Consider the following 17,306-nt stretch of genomic DNA (forward strand, 5'->3'; position numbering starts at 1 on the left):
AAGATTTTAAAAAGCATATGTTTCGAACAGAACTCTCGAAGATGCATTATTTCAGGCATTATTAGCAATTTTTCATGTGTGGTTTAGAAGTTATGTTCAAATAACTGTCATATTGAGTGTTACAGTATACAATCATATTGAGTAAAACCTAATTTTTGTAGTTGCAAACCATAGAAAAACAATCGTTTCTAGTAAAACTCACATTCATTCAATATCACAGATATATTTAGACATTTTGCACGTTTGGATTAGGAATTGTGGTGTAATACATTTTTATTGCTTTTTTCGCATTATCTCAGGATTGTATGTATAATACTGTCAAATTGAGTAAAACTTTACTTTTTGTTTTTGCAAACCTTGTCAAATGTTTCTTTCCAGTAAACCCTTAAAGATACATAACTTCAGGCGTTATTAGACATTTTGCATGTGTATTTTTGGAATTATGTTTCAAGAACTTTCTTATTGAGTGTGACAGTATACTGTCATAGTGAATAAAACCTAATTTCTGTATTTGTGAACCTTTCCAAAAAATTTGATTCTTGTAAAACTCACATAAATTCAATATTACAGGCTATTTTGGACAGATATTATGTTTGGTTTTGGAGTTATATCTATAAACCTTTCATATTTAGTATGACAAATATACATCTGTTTTGAATTACAAAACAACTTTATGTCTTTGCAAACCTTACAAATGATAATTTTTCTAGTACAACTGACAAAGATGAATATCTCCAGACATTATAAGCCATTTTGCATGTGTTGTTTAGAAGTTATGTTTGAATACATTTTATTGCTTTTTTCGAATTATCTCAGGATTGTAGGAACATTACTGTCTTATTAAATAAAAACTACTTTTTGCATTTGCAAGATTTTAAAAAGCATATGTTTCGAACAAAACTCTCGAAGATGCATTATTTCAGGCATTATTAGCAATTTTTCATGTGTGGTTTAGAAGTTATGTTCAAATAACTGTCATATTGAGTGTTACAGTATACAGTCATATTGAGTAAAACCTAATTTTTGTAGTTGCAAACCATAGAAAAACAATCTTTTCTAGTAAAACTCACATTGATTCAATATCACGGATATATTTAGACATTTTGCACGTTTGGATTAGGAATTATGTTGGAATACATTTTTATTGCTTTTTTTGCATTATCTCAGGATTGTAAGTATAATACTGTCAAATTGAGTAAAACATTACTTTTTGTTTATGCAAACCTTGTCAAATGTTTCTTTCCAGTAAAACTCTTAAAGATACATAACTTCAGGCGTTATTAGACATTTTGCATGTGTATTTTTGGAATTATGTTTCAAGAACTTTCTTATTGAGTGTGACAGTATACTGTCATAGTGAATAAAACCTAATTTCTGTATTTGTGAACCTTTCCAAAAAACTTGATTCTTGTAAAACTCACATAAATTCAATATTAAAGGCTTTTTTGGACAGATATTATGTTTGGTTTTGGAGTTATATCTATAAACCTTTCATATTTAGTATGACAAATATACATCTTTTTTTTTTATTACAAAACAACTTTATGTCTTTGCAAACCTTACAAATGATAATTTTTCTAGTACAACTGACAAAGATGAATATCTCCAGACATTATAAGCCATTTTCCATGTGTTGTTTAGAAGTTATGTTTGAATACATTTTTATTGGTTTTTTCGCATTATCTCAGGATTGAAGGAACATTACTGTCTTATTGAATAAAAAACTACTTTTTGCATTTGCAAGAATTTAAAAAGCATATGTTTCGAACAAAACTCTCGAAGATGCATTATTTCAGGCATTATTAGCAATTTTTCATGTGTGGTTTAGAAGTTATGTTCAAATAACTGTCATATTGAGTGTTACAGTATACAGTCATATTGAGTAAAACCTAATTTTTGTAGTTGCAAACCATAGAAAAACAATCGTTTCTAGTAAAACTCACATTGATTCAATATCACAGATATATTTAGACATTTTGCACGTTTGGATTAGGAATTGTGGTGTAATACATTTTTATTGCTTTTTTCGCATTATCTCAGGATTGTATGTATAATACTGTCAAATTGAGTAAAACTTTACTTTTTGTTTTTGCAAACCTTGTCAAATGTTTCTTTCCAATAAAACTCTTAAAGATACATAACTTCAGGCGTTATTAGACATTTTGCATGTGTATTTTTGGAATTATGTTTCAAGTACTTTCTTATTGAGTGTGACAGTATACTGTCATAGTGAATAAAACCTAATTTCTGTATTTGTGAACCTTTCCAAAAAACTTGATTCTTGTAAAACTCACATAAATTCAATATTACAGGCTATTTTGGACAGATATTATGTTTGGTTTTGGAGTTATATCTATAAACCTTTCATATTTAGTATGACAAATATACATCTGTTTTGAATTACAAAACAACTTTATGTCTTTGCAAACCTTACAAATGGTCATTTTTTCTAGTACAACTGACAAAGATGAATATCTCCAGACATTATAAGCCATTTTGCATGTGTTGTTTAGAAGTTATGTTTGAATACATTTTATTGCTTTTTTCGCATTATCTCAGGATTGTAGGAACATTACTGTCTTATTGAATAAAAAACTACTTTTTGCATTTGCAAGATTTTAAAAAGCATATGTTTCGAACAAAACTCTCGAAGATGCATTATTTCAGGCATTATTAGCAATTTTTCATCTGTGGTTTAGAAGTTATGTTCAAATAACTGTCATATTGAGTGTTACAGTATACAATCATATTGAGTAAAACCTAATTTTTGTAGTTGCAAACCATAGAAAAACAATCGTTTCTAGGAAAACTCACATTCATTCAATATCACAGATATATTTAGACATTTTGCACGTTTGGATTAGGAATTGTGGTGTAATACATTTTTATTGCTTTTTTCGCATTATCTCAGGATTGTATGTATAATACTGTCAAATTGAGTAAAACTTTACTTTTTGTTTTTGCAAATCTTGTCAAATGTTTCTTTCCAGTAAAACCCTTAAAGATACATAACTTCAGGCGTTATTAGACATTTTGCATGTGTATTTTTGGAATTATGTTTGAAGAACTTTCTTATTGAGTGTGACAGTATACTGTCATAGTGAATAAAACCTAATTTCTGTATTTGTGAACCTTTCCAAAAAACTTGATTCTTGTAAAACTCACATCAGTTCAATATTACAGGCTTTTTTGGACAGATATTATGTTTGGTTTTGGAGTTAGGTCTATAAACCTTTCATATTTAGTATGACAAATATACATCTGTTTTGAATTACAAAACAACTTTATGTCTTTGCAAACCTTACAAATGATAATTTTTCTAGTACAACTGACAAAGATGAATATCTCCAGACATTATAAGCCATTTTGCATGTGTTGTTTAGAAGTTATGTTTGAATACATTTTTATTGCTTTTTTCGCATTATCTCAGGATTGTAGGAACATTACTGTCTTATTGAATTAAAAACTACTATTTGCATTTGCAAGATTTTAAAAAGCATATGTTTCGAACAAAACTCGCGAAGATATATTATTTCAGGCATTATTAGCAATTTTTCATGTGTGGTTTAGAAGTTATGTTTAAATAACTGTCATGTTGAGCGTTACAGTATACAGTCATATTGAGTAAAACAAAATTTTTGTAGTTGCAAACCATAGAAAAACACTCGTTTCTAGTAAAACTCATATTGATTCAATAACACAGGTATTTTTAGACATGTTGCACGTTTGGATTAGGAATTGTGTTGTAATACATTTTTATTGCTTTTTTCGCATTATCTCAGGATTGTAAGTATAATACTGTCAAATTGAGTAAAACATTACTTTTTGTTTTTGCAAACCTTGTCAAGTGTTTCTTTCCAGTAAAACTCTTAAAGATACATAACTTTAGGCGTTATTAGACATTTTGCATTGTATTTTTGGAATTATGTTTCAAGAACTTTCTTATTGAGTGTGACAGTATACTGTCATAGTGAATACAACCTAATTTCTGTATTTTTGAACCTTTCCAAAAAACTTGCTTCTTGTAAAACTCACATAAATTCAATATTACAGGCTTTTTTTTGACAGATATTATGTGTGGTTTTGGAGTTATATCTATAAACCTTTCACAATTAGTATGAAAAATAGACAGCTGTTTTGAATTATAAAACAACTTTATGTCTTTGCAAACCTTACAAATGATCATTTTTCTAGTACAACTGACAAAGATGAATATAACCAGACATTATAAGTCATTTTGCATGTGTTGTTTAGAAGTTATGTTTGAATACATTTTTATTGCTTTTTTCGCATTATCTCAGGATTGTAGGAACAGTACTGTCTTATTGAATAAAAAACTACTTTTTGCATTTGCAAGAGTTTAAAAAGCATATGTTTCGAACAAAACTCAAGAAGATGCATTATTTCAGGCATTATTAGCAATTTTCCATGTGTGGTTTAGAAGTTATGTTTAAATAACTGTCATATTGAGTGTTAAAGTATACAGTCATATTGAGTAAAACCTAATTTTTGTAGTTGCAAACCACAGAAAAACAATCGTTTCTAGTAAAACTCACATTGATTCAATACCACAGGTATTTTTAGACATTTTGCACGTTTGGATTAGGAATTGTGTTGTAATACATTTTTATTGCTTTTTTCGCATTATCTCAGGATTGTAAGTATAATACTGTCAAATTGAGTAAAACATTACTTTTTGTTTTTGCAAACCTTGTCAAATGTTTCTTTCCAGTAAAACTATTCAAGATACATATCTTCAGTTGTTAATAGACATTTTGCATGTGTATTTTTGGAATTACGTTTCAAGAACTTTCTTATTGAGTGCGACAGTATACTGTCATAGTTAATAAAACCTAATTTCTGTACTTGTGAACCTTTCCAAAAAACTTGATTCTTGTAAAACTCACATAAATTCAATATTACAGGCTTTTTTGGACAGATATTATGTTTGGTTTTGGAGTTATATCTATAAACATTTCATATTTAGTATGACAAATATACATCTGTTTTGAATTACAAACAACTTTATGTCCTTGCAAACCTTACAAATGATCATTTTTCTAGTACAACTGACAAAGATGAATATCTCCAGACATTATAAGCCATTTTGCAAGTGTCGTTTAGAAGTTATGTTTGAATACATTTTTATTGCTTTTTTCGCATTATCTCAGGATGGTAGGAACATTACTGTCTTATTGAATAAAAAACTACTTTTTGCATTTGCAAGATTTTAAAAAGCATATGTTTCGAACAAAACTCTCGAAGATGCATTATTTCAGGCATTATTAGCAATTTTCCATGTGTGGTTTAGAAGTTATGTTTAAATAACCGTCATATTGAGTGTTACAGTATACAGTCATATTGAGTAAAACCTATTTTTTGTAGTTGCAAACCACAGAAAAACCATCGTTTCTAGTAAAACTCACATTGATTCAATATCAGAGGTATTTTTTGCACGTTTGGATTAGGAATTGTGTTGTAATACATTTTTATTGCTTTTTTCGCATTATCTCAGGATTGTAAGTATAATACTGTCAAATTGAGTAAAACATTACTTTTCGTTTTTGCAAACCTTGTCAAATGTTTCTTTCCAGTAAAACTCTTAAAGATACATAACTTCAGGCGTTATTAGACATTTTGCATGTGTATTTTTGGAATTATGTTTCAAGAACTTTCTTATTGAGTGTGACAGTATACTGTCATAGTGAATAAAACCTAATTTCTGTATTTGTGAACCTTTCCAAAAAACTTGATTCTTGTAAAACTCACATAAATTCAATATTACAGGCTTTTTTTTGACAGATATTATGTTTGATTTTGGAGTTATGTCTATAAACATTTCATATTTAGTATGACAAATATACATTTGTTTTGAATTACAAAACAACTTTATGTCTTTGCAAACCTTACAAATGATCATTTTTCTAGTACAACTGACAAAGATGAATACCTCCAGACATTATAAGCCATTTTGCATGTGTTGTTTAGAAGTTATGTTTGAATACATTTTTATTGCTTTTTTCGCTTTATCTCAGGATTGTAGGAACATTATTGTCTTATTGAATAAAAAACTACTATTTGCATTTGCAAGATTTTAAAAAGCATATGTTTCGAACAAAACTGCCGAAGATGCATTAGTTCGGGCATTATTAGCCATTTTGCATGTGTGGTTTAGAAGTTATGTTCAAATAACTGTCATATTGAGTGTTACAGTATACAGTCATATTGAGTAGAACCTAATTTTTGTATTTGCAAACCATAGAAAAACAATTGTTTCTAGTAGAACTCACATTGATTCAATCTCACAGGTATTTTTAGACATTTTGCACGTTTGGATTAGGAATTATGTTGGAATACATTTGTATTGCTTTTTTCGCATTATCTGAGGATTGTAAGTATAATACAGACAAAATTGAGTAAAACATTACTTTTTGTTTTTGCAAACCTTGTCAATTGTTTCTTTCCAGTAAAACTCTTAAAGATACATAACTTCAGTTGTTATTAGACATTTTGCATGTGTATTTTTGGAATTGTGTTTCAAGAACTTTCTTATTGAGTGTGACAGTATACTGTCATAGTTAATAAAACCTAATTTCTGTATTTTTGAACATTTCCAAAAAACTTGATTCTTGTAAAACTCACATAAATTCAATATTACAGGCTTTTTTTTGACAGATATTATGTTTGGTTTTGGAGTTATATCTATAAACCTTTCATATTTAGTTTGACAAATATACATCTGTTTTGAATTACAAAACAACTTGATGTCTTTGCAAACCTTACAAATGATCATTTTTCTAGTACAACTGACAAAGATGAATATCTCCAGACATTATAAGCCATTTTGCATGTGTTGTTTAGAAGTTATGTTTGAATACATTTTTATTGCTTTTTTCGCATTATCCCAGGATTGTAGGAACATTACTGTCTTATTGAATAAAAAACTACTTTTTGCATTTGCAAGTTTTTAAAAAGCATATGTTTTGAACAAAACTCTCGAAGATGCATTATTTCAGGCATTATATAGCAATTTTTCACGTGTGGTTTAGAAGTTATGTTTAAATAACTGTCATATTGAGTGTTACAGTATACAGTCATATTGAGGAAAACCTAATTTTTGTAGTTGCAAACCATAGAAAAACAATCGTTTCTGGTAAAACTCACATTGATTCAATATCACAGATATATTTAGACATTTTGCACGTTTGGATTAGGAATTATTTTGGAATACATTGTTATTGCTTTTTTCGCATTATCTCAGGATTGTAAGTATAATACTGTCAAATTGAGTAAAACATTACTTTTTGTTTTTGCAAACCTTGTCAAATGTTTCTTTCCAGTAAAACTTTATAATAACTTTAGGCGTTATTAGACATTTTGCATGTGTATTTTTGGAATTATGTTTCAAGAACTTTCTTATTGAGTGTGACAGTATACTGTCATAGTGAATAAAACCTAATTTCTGTATTTGTGAACCTTTCCAAAAAACTTGATTCTTTTAAAACTCACATAAATTCAATATTACAGGGTTCCCTCCGGGTACTCCGGCTTCCTCGCACTTCCAAAGACATGCACCTAGGGATAGGTTGATTGGCAACACTGAATTGGCCCTAGTGTGTGAATGTGAGTTTGAATGTTGTCTGTCCATCTGTGTTGGCCCTGCGATGAGGTGGCGACTTGTCTAGGGTGTACCCTGCCTTCCGCCCGATTGTAGCTGAGATAGGCGCCAGCGCCCCCCGTGACCCCGAAAGGGAATAAGCGGTAGAAAATGGATGGGATGGATGCCTAAAGAAATGTATCTTTGAGAGTTTTACTGAAAAAAAACATTTGGTAAAGTTTTCAAAAACAAAAAGTAATGTTTTACTCAATTTGACAATAGTGTACTTACAATCCTGAGATAATGCCAAAAAAGCAATAAAAATGTATTCCAACGTAATTCCTAATCCAAACGTGCAAAATGTCTAAAAGGCCTGTGATATTGAATCCATGTGAGTTTTACTAGAAATTGTTATTTTTCTATGTTTTGCAAATACAAAAATTTGGTTTTGCTCAATATGACTGTGTACTGTAACACTCAATATGACAGTTATTTAAACATAACTTCCAAACCACACATGAAAAATGGCTAATAATGCCTGAAATAATGCATCTTTGGGGGTTTTACTCGAAACATATGCTTTTTTAAATGTTGCAAACGCAAAAAGTAGTTATTTTTACTCAATATGACAATAATGTTTTTAGAATCCTGAGATAATGCGAAAAAAGCAATACAAATGTATTCAAACATAACTTCTAAACTACACATGCAAAATGGCTTATAATGCTTACACTGAAAAAAATCACTCATAAGATTTACTTTAAAAAATGATTGTAAGTATTTGCACGCAAATGATTTAAGTAAAATTTAATGCTGCAATATCAAGTAACACTCACTTGCCAGTATCAAGTAAATTCTACTTACCATATACTGTAACTTAACAGTTGTAAATATATTAAGTAACAGTTACTTAATTACATCCAAGTTTTAAGTTATATTTATTCAAACAAATTAGGTAAAGTCTACTTGTTTTTCATCAGCAGGAACATCATTCTACTCAAAACTTTAAGTACATTTTATATACCGTATTTCCTTGATAAGCAAAAGGGGCGCTAATAATTTTAAAATCTCTTCTCACTCATGTGCTTATTAATGTCATGTAGTATTAAACTGAGTGTGATGAAATAAGTTTTATTACAAAATCACTAAGCAGCCCCAGTCAGATGGTTTGGGACCACTGTTCTACAGCACCCACATTTACACCATTTTGAGTGCGTGCCGGACGGAGGTAATCATTTCTACACCTTATCACACAAGATTGCACTACATACATAGTATAAAACTGAGTGTGATGAGAAAAAAATTAATACAAAAATATTAAGCGGCCGCTGCCAGGTGGTTGGGAGTCAATGTTCAACGGCATCCACTTATATACCATGTTATATGCGTGCCAGATGGAGGAATGCATTTTGCTCCATGACATACAAGATTGCACTACATAGTTAGTCAACAGCCATACCTTTTACACTGACGGTTGTGATATAAAAACTTTAACATCCTTACTAATATGCACCACACTCCGTGAACCCACACCAAACACATTTCTGGATAACATCGACTCTGTAACACATTATAAACGCAAGATCAGAATTACCCATAATGCCACCTTGCAGTACTCTGTGAAGTGATTCTAAAGGCCGGAGCAGAGCCAGTCGGCCAGAGCCTGTTGTGCTGTGCGCATGCATCGTCGTGCATGCGTTTCAAAACACTAGATTTTTAGAGTAAAGTTTACGTAATATTTTTAGGTTTATGTACGTATAACTATTAAACATTTAAATAGTATGAGGAAACATAAGTAAAAGTTACTCTTCCCCCATTATCCATATATTACGTTAATAAAATGTTTAATTTTACTTAAGAAACTCTAGTTCTTACTGAATGTTAAAAATACTAGGTATAAATTATGACTGTTGCTCTAATAGAGTTTACAGCACCAAAAAGTCACTTTTTTCAGTGTAGAGATATTAATCTTTTTCAGTTGTACTGGTGAAATTATCTTTTGTAAGGTTTGCAAAGACACAAATTAGTTTTTTTTTAATTCAATATAACAGTATAATTGTAATACTAAATATGAAAGGTTTATAAACATAACTCAAGACCAAACATAAAATCAGTCTATAAAAGAATGTAATATTGAATTCATGTGAATTGTAATACAATCAGGTATTTTGGAAAGGTTCACAGACTCAAAAATTAGGTTTTACTCACTATAACAGTATACGGTCACACTCAATATGACAGTTTACTGTAACACTCAATATGACAGTTATTTAAACATAACTTCTAAAAAACACATGAAAAATGGCTAATAATGCCAAAGATAATGCATAGGTGGAGGTTTTACTCGAAACATATGCTTTTTTTAATTTTTCAAATGCAAAAAGTAGTTATTTTTACTCAATATTACAATTATGTTCTTAGAATCCTGAGATAATGCGAAAAAAGCAATAACAATGTATTCAAACATAACTTCTAAACTACACATGCAAAATGGCTTATAATGCCTACACTGAAAAAAATTAATTCATAAGATTTACTTGAAAAAATAATTGTAAGTATTTGCACGCAAATGATTTAAGTAAAGTGAGTAACACTCACTTGCCAGTATCAAGTAAATTCTACTTACCATATACTGTAACGTAACAGTTGTGAAGATATTAAGTAACAGTTACTTAATTACATCCAAGTTTTAAGTTATATTTTTTTAAACAAATTAGGTAACGTCTACTTGTTTTTCATCAGCAGGAACATCATTATACTCAAAACTTTAAGTAAGTTTTATATACTGTATTTCCTTGATAAACAAACAGGACGCTAATAATTTTAAAACCTCTTCTCACCCATGCCCTTAATAATTACATGTAGTAAAAAACTGAGCGTGATGACAAAAAATGTAATACAAAATTATTAAGCGGCCACAGCCAGGTGGTTGGGAGTCATTGTTCTACAGCAACCACTTTTACAACATATTGTGTACATGATAGATGGAGGCATGCATTTTGCTCCTAAAGATTCAAGATTGCACTACATACTTAGTCAACAGCCATACCTTTTACACTGACGGTTGTGATATATCAAAAAACTTTAACATCCTTACTAATATGCGCCACACTCTGTGAACCCACACCAAACACATTTCTGGAGAACATCGAAACTGTAACACATTATAAACGCAAGATAAAAATTACCCATAATGCCACCTTGCAGTACTCTGTGAAGTGATTCTAAAGGCCGGAGCAGAGCCAGTCGGCCGGAGCCTGTTGTGCTGTGCGCATGCATCGTCGTGCATGCGTTTCAAAACACTAGATTTTCTGAGAAAAGTTTAAGTAATATTTTTAGGTTTATGTACTTACAACTATTAAACATTTAAATAGTATGAGGAAACATAAGTAAAAATTACTCTTCCCCCATAATTCATGTATTACGTTAATAAAATGTTTAATTTTAATAATAAACCACACAATAAAAATGGCTAATAATGCCTGAAATTATGTATCTTCGTGAGTTTTAATCAAAACATATGCTTTTTAAAATCTTGCAAATGCAAAAAGTATTTTTTTACTCAATATGACAGTAATTTTCTTAGAATCCTGAGATAATGCAAATAAGCAATAACAATGTATTCAAACATAACTTCTAAACAACACATGCAAAATGGCTATTAATGCCTAGAGATATTTTTCTTTGTAAGTTAAAAATGATCTTATGTAAGGTTTGCAAAGACACAATTTCGTTTTTTTATTCAATGTAGCAGTAAAATGTCATACTAAATATGAAACGTTTATAAACATAACTCCAAAAACAAACATAAAATCTGTCAAAAAAAAGCCTGTGATATTGAATTATTGTGAGTTTTACCAGAATCAGGTATTTTGGAAAGGTTCACAAATACAGAAATGACGTTTTACTCACTATGACAGTATACCTTCACACTCCATATGACAGTTTTTGAAACATAACTTAAAAAATACACATGCAAAAAGTCTAATAATGCCTGAAGAAATGCATCTTTCAGAGTTTTACTCGCAAAAAAAAAAACATTTGGTAAGGTTTGCAAAAACAAAAAGGAATGTTTTACTCAATTAGACAGTAATGTACTTACAATGCTGAGATATTGCGAAAAAAGCAATAAAAATGTATTCCAACATAATTCCTAATCCAAACGTGCAAAATGTCTAAAAATGCCTGTGATATTTAATCAATGGGAGTTTTATAAGAAACAAATGTTTTTATATGGTTAGCAAATACAAAAACATTTTTTTTACACAATATGACTCTATACTGTAACACTCAATATGACAGTTATTTAAACATAACTCCTAAACCACACATGGAAAATGGCTAATACTGGCTGAAATAATGTATCTTCGGGAGTTTTGATCGAAACATATGCTTTTTATAATCTTGCAAATGCAAAAAGTAGTTTGTTTTATTCAATAATAAAGTAATGTTCCTACAATCCTGAGATAATTATTGAATTTATGTGAGTTTTACAAGGATTTAGGGTATTTGGAAAGGTTCACCAATACAGAAATTGGGTTTTACTCACTATGACAGTATACCGTCACAATCAATATGAAAGTTTTTTAAACATAATTCCAAAAATACTCATGAAAAATGTCTAATAATGCCAGAAGAAATGTATCTTTAAGAGTTTTACTGGAAAGAAACATTTGGTAAGGTTTGCAAAAACAAAAGTAACGTTTAACTCAATTTGACAGTAATATACTTACAATCCTGAGATAATGCGAAAAAAGCAATAAAAATGTTTTCCAACATAAATCCTAATCCAAAGGTGCAAAATATCTTTAAAAAAAAGCCTGTGATATTAAATCCATGGGAGTTTTATTAGGAACAGTTGTTTTTCTATGGTTTGCAAATATAAAAATTATGTTTTACACAATATGACTGTATACTGTAACACTCAATATGACAGTTATTTAAACATAACTTCTAAACCACACATGAAAAATGGCTAATAATGTCTGAAATAATGCATCTCTGAGAGTTTTACTTGAAACATATGATTTTTTAAATCTTGAAAATAGAAAAAGTTGTTTTTTACTCAATATGACTAATAATCTTAGAATCCTGAGATAATGCGAAAAAAAGCAGTACAAATGTATTCCAAAATAATTCCTAATTCAAACGTGTAAAATGTCCCAAAAATGACTGTGATATTGAATCCATGTGAGTTTTACTAGAAATGGTTGTTTTTCTATGGTTTGCAAATAAAAAATTTAGGTTTTACTCAATATGACTGTATACTGTAACACTCAATATGACAGTTATTTAAACATAACTTCTAAACCACACATGAAAAATTGCTAAAAATGCCTGAAATAATGCATCTTCGGGAGTTTTGATCGAAACATTTGCTTTTTAAAATCTTGCAAATGCAAAAAGTAGTTTTTTTAATCAATAAAACAGTAATGTTCCTACAATCCTGAGATAATGCGAAAAAAGCAATAAAAATGTATTCAAACATAACTTCTAAACGACGCATGCAAAATAGCTTATAATGTGTGGAGATATTCATGTTTGTCAGTTGTACTAGAACAATCATCATTTGTAAGGTTTGCAAAGACATAAAGTTGTTTTGTAATTCAAAACAGATGTATATTTGTCATACTAAATATGAAAGGTTTATAGACATAAACATAATATCTGTCAAAAAAAAAAGCCTGTAATATTGAATTTATGTGAGTTTTACAAGAATCAAGTATTTTGGAAACGTTCACAAATACAGAAATTAGGTTTTATTCACTATGACAGTATACTGTCACACTCAATAAGAAAGTTTTTGAAACATAATTCCAAAAATACACATGCAAAATGTCTAATAACGCCTGAAGATATGTATCTTCAGGAGTTTTACTGGAAAGAAACATTTGGGAAGGTTTGCAAAAACAAAAAGTAATGTTTTAATCAATTTGACAGTACTATACTTACAATCCAGAGATAATGCAAAAAAAGCAATAAAAATGTACTACAACATAATTCCTAATCCAAACTTGCAAAATGTCTAAAAAAGAATGTGAAATTGAATCCATGGGAGTTTTACTATGAACAGTTATTTTTATATGGTTTGCAAATCAAAAATTACGTTTTATTCAATATGACTCTATAATGTAAGACTCAATATTACAGTTAACATCTAAACCGCACATGAAAAATGGCCAATAATGCCTGAAATAATTTATCCCTGAGAGTTTTACTTGAAACATGTGTTTTTTAAAATTTTGAAAATGGACAAAGTAGTTTTTTACTCAGTATGACGATAATGATTTTAGAATCCCGAGATAATGCGAAAAAAGCAATAAAAATGTATTCCAACATAATTCCTAATCCAAACGTGCAAAATGTCTAAAAATGCCTGTGATATTGAATCTATGTGAGTTTTACTAGAAATGATTGTTGTATGGTTTGCAACTACAAAAATTAGGTTCTACTCAATATGACTGTATACTGTAACACTCAGTATGACAGTTATTTAAACATAACTTCTAAACCAGACAAGAAAAATGGCTAAAAATGCCTGAAATAATGCATCTTCGGGAGTTTTGATCGAAACATATGCTTTTTAAAATCTTGCAAATGCAAAAAGTAGTTTTTTTAATCAATAAAACAGTAATGTTCCTACAATCCTGAGATAATGCGAAAAAAGCAATACAATGTATTCAAACATAACTTCTAAACAACACATGCAAAATGGCTTATAATGTCTGGAGATATTCATCTTTGTCAGTTGTACTAGAAAAAGGATCATTTGTAAGGTTTGCAAAGACATAAAGTTGTTTTGTAATTCAAAACAGATGTATATTTGTCATTCTAAATATGAAATGTTTATAGACATAACTCCAAAACCAAAAATAATATCTGTCAAATAAAGCCTGTAATATTGAATGTATGTTAGTTTTACAAGAATCAAGTATTTTGGAAAGGTTCACTAATACAGAAATTAGGTTTTATTCACTATGACAGTATACTGTCACACTCAATAAGAAATTTTTTTAAACATAATTCCAAAAATGCACATGCAAAATGTCTAATAACGTCTGAAGATATGTATCTTTAAGAGTTTTACTGGAAAGAAACATTTGAAAAGGTTTGCAATAACAAAAAGTAATGTTTTACTCAATTTGACAGTATTATACTTACAATCCTGAGATAATGCGAAAAAAGTAATAAAAATGTATTACAACATAACTCCTAATCCAAACGTGCAAAGTGTCTAAAAAAGAATGTGAAATTGAATCCATGGGAGTTTTACTAGGAACAGTTATTTTTATATGGTTTGCAAATCAAAAATTATGTTGTATTCAATATGACTGTATACTGTAACACTCAATATTACAGTTATTTAAACAAAACTTCCAAACCACACATGAAAAATGGCCAATAATGCCTGAAATAATGCATCTCTGAGAGTTCTACTTGAAACAAGTGCTTTTTTAAATTTTGAAAATGGAAAAATTTGTTTTTTACTCAGTATGACAATAATGATCTTAGAATCCTGAGATAATGCGAAAAAAGCAATAAAAATGAATTCCAAAATAAATCCTAATCCAAACGTGCGAAATGTCTAAAAATGCCTGTGATATTGAATCAATGTGAGTTTTACTAGAAATGGTTGTTTTTCTAAGGTTTGCAACTACACAAATTAGGTTCTACTCAATATGACTGTATACTGTAACACTCAATATGACAGTTATTTAAACATAACTTCTAAACCACACATGAAAAATGGCCAATAATGCCTGAAATAATGCAGCTTCGGGAGTTTTGTTCGAAACATTTACTTTTTAAAATCTTGCAAATGCAAAAAGTTGTTTTTTTATTCAATAAGACAGTAATGTTCCTACAATCCTGAGATAATGCGAAAAAAGCAATAAAATGTATTCAAACATAACTTCTAAACAACAAATGCAAAATGGCTTATAATGTCTGGAGATATTCATCTTTGTCAGTTGTACTAGAAAAATGATCATTTGTAAGGTTTGCAAAGACATAAAGTTGTTTTGTAATTCAAAACAGATGTATATTTGTCATTCTAAATATGAAATGTTTATAGACATAACTCCAAAACCAAACATAATATCTGTCTAATAAAGCCTGTAATATTGAATTTATGTTAGTTTTACAAGAATCAAGTATTTTGGAAAGGTTCACAAATACAGAAATTAGGTTTTATTCACTATGACAGTATACTGTCACACTCAATAAGAAAGTTTTTGAAACATAATTCCAAAAATGCACATGCAAAATGTCTAATAACGTCTGAAGATATGTATCTTTAAGAGATTTATTGGAAAGAAACATTTGAAAAAGTTTGCAAAGACAAAAAGTAATGTTTTACTCAATTTGACAGTATTATACTTACAATCCTGAGATAAGGCGAAAAAAGCAATAAAAATGTATTACAACATAACTCCTAATCCAAACGTGCAAAGTGTCTAAAAAAGAATGTGAAATTGAATCCTTGGGAGTTTTACTAGGAACAGTTATTTTTATGTGGTTTGCAGATCAAAAATTATGTTTTATTCAATATGACTGTATACTGTAACACTCTATATTACAGTTACTTAAACATAACTTCTAAACCACACATGAAAAATGGCCAATAACCCCTGAAATAATGCATCTCTGAGAGTTCTACTTGAAACATGTGCTTTTTTAAATTTTGAAAATGGACAAAGTAGTTTTTTACTCAGTACGACAATAATGATCTTAGAATCCTGAGATAATGCGAAAAAAGCAATAAAAATGAATTCCAACATAATTCCTAATCCAAACGTGAAAAATCTCTAAAAATGCCTGTGATATTGAATCAATGTGAGTTTTACTAGAACCGAATGTTTTTCTATGGTTTGCAACTACAAAAATTAGGTTCTACTCAATATGACTGTATACTTTAACACTCAATATGACAGTTATTTAAACATAACTTCTAAACCACATATGAAAAATGGCTAATAATGCCTGAAATAATGCATCTTCGGGAGTTTTGTTCGAAACATATGCTTTTTAAAATCTTGCAAATGCAAAAAGTAGTTTTTTATTCAATAAGACAGTAATGTTCCTACAATCCTTAGATAATGCAAAAAAGCAATAAAAATGTATTCAAACATAAATTCTAAACGTCACATGCAAAATGGCTTATAATGTCTGGAGATATTCATCTTTGTCAGTTGTACTAGAAAAATGATCATTTGTAAGGTTTGCAAAGACATAAAGTTGTTTTGTAATTCAAAACAGATGTATATTTGTCATTCTAAATATGAAATGTTTATAGACATAACTCCAAAACCAAACATAATATCTGTCTAATAAAGCCTTTAATATTGAATTTATGTTAGTTTTACAAGAATCAAGTATTTTGGAAAGGTTCACAAATACAGAAATTAGGTTTTATTCACTATGACAGTATACTGTCACACTCAATAAGAAAGCTTTTGAAACATAATTCCAAAAATACACATGCAAAATGTCTAATAACGCCTAAAGTTTTGTATCTTTAAGAGTTTTACTGGAAAGAAACATTTGACAAGGTTTGCAAAAACAAAAAGTAATGTTTTACTCAATTTGACAGTATTATACTTACAATCCTGAGATAATGCGAAAAAAGCAATAAAAATTTATTACAAAATAACTCCTAATCCAAACGTGCAAAGTGTCTAAAAAAGAATGTGAAATTGAATCCATAGGA

The sequence above is a fragment of the Nerophis ophidion genome, linkage group LG17 (genome assembly GCF_033978795.1).
Source record: "Nerophis ophidion isolate RoL-2023_Sa linkage group LG17, RoL_Noph_v1.0, whole genome shotgun sequence".
In the NCBI taxonomy this organism is placed as follows: Eukaryota; Metazoa; Chordata; class Actinopteri; order Syngnathiformes; family Syngnathidae; genus Nerophis; species Nerophis ophidion.